At 41.2% G+C, this 6,000-nt stretch overlaps 1 protein-coding gene across 1 annotated transcript in view; it reads left to right on the top strand.

Annotated features, from left to right (window-relative positions):
• The first annotated feature begins 1,564 nt into the window (after positions 1-1,564).
• Positions 1,565-6,000, top strand: part of LOC126162522 (asialoglycoprotein receptor 1-like) — a 44,908-nt gene continuing 40,472 nt past the window's right edge. Inside the window, exon 1 of the mRNA XM_049919092.1 lies at positions 1,565-1,801. The gene's annotated coding sequence lies outside the window, so the exon portion shown is untranslated. The remainder of the gene's footprint in view (positions 1,802-6,000) is intronic.

Here is a 6,000-nt window from a genome sequence, read left to right as displayed (position 1 = left end):
TGAGAGCCTTTCATACATAACACCAAGAAATTACTTACACGTATGTGGAGACTTTTATGGAGACGCTTAAAACTACGTCCTTATCGTTTGCTTTTGTTACAAGCTATATTCCTGTATGCTAGGGTTTATGCGCAAACTTTGCAAACGAAATGTTGTTTCATGACGATGAAGAGTTCCTGGTTCGTGTCGTCTTCAGTGATAAGACGACATTTTACCGAAGTGGAAACGTGAAAACGCATAATGTGCGCATCTTGAGGTCAGCAAATCCTCACGACATCGTACAGCTGCAGAGAGACTCCTCGAAATTGAGCATTCTTTTTTTGTGCCATCTGCCGGCAGCCGGCGGAAACCTTCGGACTTTCCTTTTCGGTGAAGGAACTGTAAATGGTGCATATTATATTGATGCGCTAGAACTATGGCTTTTTCCGCAATGGGAAGAAGCTGAACCACAAAATTTTGTCAGTAAGATGGAGTGCCACCACATGGGCATAGCTCATAATGAGATTCGTTAAAAGACGTTGCACCCGACCGCTAGATTGGTCACAAGGGCCCGAATGATGGGCTTGCTTCGCATAACCTTCATGTTCACCATGTTTACATATTAATTGTAAAATATTTAATCGATGATTCATTTATCATTATATTTTTATTTATTGTTAGAAGTGGAATAAATGAAAGTAAATTGATCGCCATGCGATTTTTACCTTTAAGGGTTCATGAATGTCCATGCGTATCGTCGGCCGGTGTGGCCGAGTGGTTCTAGGCGCTTCAGTCCGGAACCGCGTGTCCACTATGGTCGCAGGTTCGAATCCCACCTCGGGCATGGATGTGTGTGATGTCCTTAGGTTAGTTAGGTTTAAGTAATTCTAAGTTCTAGGGAACTGATGATCTCAGATGTCAAGTCCCATAGTGCTCAGGGCCCATTTGTACTATTTTTGAACCATGTGTATGTGCCTCGGTTTCCAGCTAATGTACCCGACTTTAGAAACAGCATTGTTACAACAATTACGGCAGACACACTGTTAAAGATTTGGGAAGAACTCGCATATCAGCTCCATGTGAGCGAATGGTGCTCACATTGGAACTGTTTGATTTGCTCTTTCATTTGATGTATTATTTACAATTGTAAGTTGAATGTAACAAATGATGCAAACTTTTAAAATCCGTATATTCACTTTGTTACGTCTCAGCGCGACTCATTATGTGTATGATTATTCCTAACTGGTCGCCTTACTTTTATTTCAAATTCTGCAGTTTTGTTCCGTACACGTAGTGCAATATTTAGAACGCAGGCCTGAGAAATGTCTTCATCCCACGTCGTCTTGCTTGAGAGGCAGCCAGTGGAAAACGAGTACGATTACATTTTCCACTGACGTAGGTGCTAAGGGAAGCAGCAAGAATTAGCGTCGAGTGACGTGAAACGCGGACGAGGGCCGCTGGTGTTTCGCGGAAGAGAGAGGCGTTTTAATCCCAGGTAGACAGCCAGAAACCTGTCGGCATGCGCGTCACTGCGTCCTTGTGAGGCCGGGAGGGGGTCCGCCGCGTGCGCCTCGGCCGGCCGCCCTACTGCGCGGCAGTCGGCGGGCGGATGCACGGCGGGTTCGCGGCGAGGGAAGAGCTTAGCGCGTAATCCGGCTGCAGGCGGCAGAGGCAGCTGGCGGCGGCGCCGCGAATGACAACGCCTCTAATCCCTCGCCGTCACCACAACAATAGCACCTGCAGCGCCAGAGCCGGCAGCCGACACACGCGCCGGCCACCGCGGCGACTCCCTGACGACCGGCCGCTGCAGCCACAGCTTCCAGTAAGTTACGCGCCGCGCTGCTTTCATTAGAGTTCAGTCCTCCACACGCTGCCCTCTGTATTTGTGTTGACAGTGCTCCACCAGCTCTGCAGTCGCCCCGACACCATACGCAGACTCTTTGCTTTCTCGCTCCTTTTCACGAGACATCCACCACTGTTATTCTTTCTCAAATGTAATATCCGCTACAGCTGTCAACATTTTTTTTTTTTCTGAAAAAGGAAAGCACTACCCGGTTTCAGGACACGTGTCCTATCTTCAGGTGCATATAAAATGAGTCCGTATGAATGCGTAACTAAGGTCAAAATAAATTAAAATCTGTTAAAATAGAGCATCCCTGGCACATGACTTGAGAGAGAATATCGTCTTCAATTTTGGATCTTCCAGGAAGTCTCTTGCAGAGGAGGACAACGGTGTAGGCTTACGGACGCACTACACATGGCTCCGCATGAAAGATGGGTGATCTTTCTAACACAGTGCCTCATGACACCCATCAGACCAGCACGACACCCAAACCAAGGTTGTGTGGCACGCCCCTAAGCCCGGACCGCTGTCTGTGAGAGGCTTTCTGGCAGACATAGGACAGAACAGGATATTCTCTTGCATGTCAGGTACCAGGGATGCGCTATTTTAACATATTTTAACCTATTTTAACCTTAGTTATGCGCCCTTTTGGACTCACATATTAATATGCACCTGAAGGTGTGACGTATATCCTGAAACCGGGTACTACTTTGCTTTTCAGAAATAAATAATATTTACAGCCGTAGCGGATTTTATCATTGACAATGATCATTGCTTTCAGTTATTCACTTATCGTACGCGGAAAGAATATATGTGTCTCCTATTTTATGTTCTCCTTTCAACGATGCAAATACATCCAGCGACTTGTCACTAGCGAAAGTAGTGAACTAAACCACAGCCATTACTATTTTACCATTTATCTACTACATCAAATGTAGGCAAATAACGATGCCACTACGGTGTTGCAACCGTGACCAAATACAAATCAATTACGGATATCTAAGGGGCACGGAATTCATGCGGAATTTCCATCTAAACATTACACGGGAACGTTTATACCAATACTGGTGTGTGTGTGTGGGGGGGGGGGGGGGGGTAGAGATGTTTTGCTGAAGACAATTCGTAATTTCTTAATTTGTTCGGCACACTTGCATTAGTATACAATTTGTTGCTACAGTCGTTTAGAGCTGACGCGCCCATCTGAAACCACACCCCTTGTTATTACCCGAAACTGGTTACACGGCTTGGTGCCTAAACGTACAAATTGCTTCATACAGAACGAATTATGCCGATGGGATGGAAATCGGTAGATGTGATGCAGATAGTTACGATATTTTGGAATGCAAAAAGAAGGGACACTTTCTAAATTTTAGGATGAAAAAAGAGGACACTTTACATATTTTAAATTTATTATATAAGAAATAAACAAAAAGTAAAACTGTTGCATGCACCACACATACCTACACTACTTTAGAGCCCACGTCTTACGTGTGGTTTTCATTGAACCGAATCTTTTTTAAAAGTATCTTCTGTTGACACAAATCTTTAAAAAAGATTTTACAGTTCAAATGTCTCAAATTAAATCTGACCCTTGCAACCCTTTTTACAGATTCAATGGTCAGTCTGTTCCTCTCGTTTGTCCACTGTGTCTGTATTAAGGAGAACAACCGCTCAACACAAACTTCTAGGGCTGGCACTGAAAAGACGAGCAGCACAATTTTAGTTAATTCACTAAACTGTTCCTCACTACTACTCGACTCAGTGTACGTCTACCATTTCGTCAGGCTTGGCTCAGACTCTTCATCATATGTGGCTATGAATATTTTTAAATTTGAAAACTGATCAAAACGCTCATCATCAGTTTCAATAATTTTATCCAACATAAATTGATAGATTCTTCCACATAAGTTAAAGACACAGCTGCAAAATCAAGCAACTTAAAACAAGAAAGTTTACTTAATGGTTACATCCATATATTCAGATAATCTAAACATCCAGATAGAAAGACTGATTCTAAGCAATACAAATCGCTGTTTCGGTTTTAATAGTATAATAGATCGATTGTAAGCAAATAACAAGTGATGTAATTCAATAACTGAAGTAAAAGGCATACAGATTTTTGATAACACACGAGGAAAACAGAATTCAAAAGGTCATAATTTCCAAAACCAAAATATTCGGACATTAGCAGATATCATAGAAATGCAAACAGACGATACATTAAACGTCAAAAATGCAGACATGCCCACCGAGTATGGTAATACTAGATGCAGATGTGCAAACAAACTAATGATTACAGTTTCAGAAAAACAGGATGATTTATTCAGGAGCAAGAGCCTCACAATGAAGTTTGTTTGGGTCATTCAGATGAAGCTGTAGACATACAGGCAGTCATATAAATGAGCGTACTTGCTTCTCGTAGTTTGAGAGTCTTATATGAAGGAGTTTGCGACTTTTAGCACCACGTTGTGTAATAACAAGGTGTGTTGTTTGAAAATGGACGAGTCAGCCCGAAACCGGTAACCGCTGCAGCAGTAAGTTGTATATTCATGCAGCTGAGACGGACAAAATAAAAATTATCAAATTTTCTTCAACATTATACAGCTGCGGACTGACCATTCCCAAGCAGCACGCTTCGAGTCAGCAAAAGATGTTTTATCTCTTGAGAAGAGATTGCAGACCCGAAAGTGAATGCTTGCCTGAATATTCATCTACGGAAAACGATGGCAGGTAAAACACAGCGGCGGGATCTACTTACAGAAAAAAATCATGTCAGAGCTGCAATTTTATACTTCTAGTAACCCAAATACAAAGTAGAGGTCTTACGTTTTATAAGTACCTCAAAACACCATAAAAATCAATATAGTCTTTTACACGGTCTATACCATGTAATGTGTTTGTGGAAAACACGACAGTGTGTGTACAGTATAGATTCTATACCTAACAACCACACTTAGTTCAAAAATGGTTCAAATGGCTCTGAGCACTATGGGACTTAACTTCTAAGGTCATCAGTCCCCTGGAACTTAGAACTACTTAAACCTAACTAACCTAAGGACATCACACACATCCATGCCCGAGGCAGGATTCGAACCTGCGACCGTAGCGATCTCGCGGTTTCAGACTGTAGCGCCTAGAACCGCTCGGCCATCCCAGCCGGCACCACACTTAGAATCTCATATATTTTATGTAATCTATTCTTCTTCTGATGCAACAGTTCTCCCCCCCCCCCCACTATGTTCAATAGTGATCTTATAATTAAGTGATAATGCCATATCAATATTTTACCTCAGCAGAGTCCTCCATACAAAAAGGTTACTGTATATCAATCTACTTGTGTTATGTCATAGCTTAGGTCGTTGTCCTTCACCACATTCCTATCGTTTGACATACAAATTTGTATCATTGAGCACTTTAGATTTGTCGAAGAATACATTTCTAACATGCATCACATGTTTTGATAAATACAAAGTATTTACAAGTACATGAGTGTCAAAGATGCTATGATATATGGATGTTACGATATATCATTGCATCTTTGACACTTATGTACATGTAAAATCTTTGTATCTAACAAAACATGTGATGCATGTTAGACATGTATTCTATGACAAATCTAAAGTGCTCAATGATACAAATTTATGTGTGCAACGATAAGAATGTGGTGAGAACTACGAACATCATTTGTTGGACGAAAACTATGAAAACAAATACTCCAGACCGATATTTCACTTAAGTCACATCCTAGTGCAATTCTGTAACGCAACAATCTAAGGGGCATGCTTATAATGATGTATTATTTATATTTTAGGACGTCTAACCAATAAAAAACGCACAATATGTTCTAATTAAAGCATGAAAGCCGTCTGACGATGAATTGTAATGATTCGAAACTGGTAATGGTACTTTTTGAATAAAGGAACTTTAAATAAATTTGTGGCTGGTTGCTGTCTCAACACCATTAAAAAGATCTTTTTTTTATGAAGTTCCTTGATGAATCGCAGGTGAGTATGCTGCCAAATGCTGTGTAATACCTGACAAGTAACAGAATTATTAATAAACATAAATCTAAACTTTCTTTTCTATGCGAACCACTGCATCCACAATTATTGTTTTCAAACTTCTTACACACTGAGTGTGACTGAATGAGATGCAGTGACTGTTGTAAATGTTAGGAA

This window comes from Schistocerca cancellata, chromosome 2, assembly GCF_023864275.1.
Source record: "Schistocerca cancellata isolate TAMUIC-IGC-003103 chromosome 2, iqSchCanc2.1, whole genome shotgun sequence".
Classification (NCBI taxonomy): Eukaryota; Metazoa; Arthropoda; class Insecta; order Orthoptera; family Acrididae; genus Schistocerca; species Schistocerca cancellata.
This window is presented reverse-complemented; position numbering and strand designations above follow the sequence as displayed.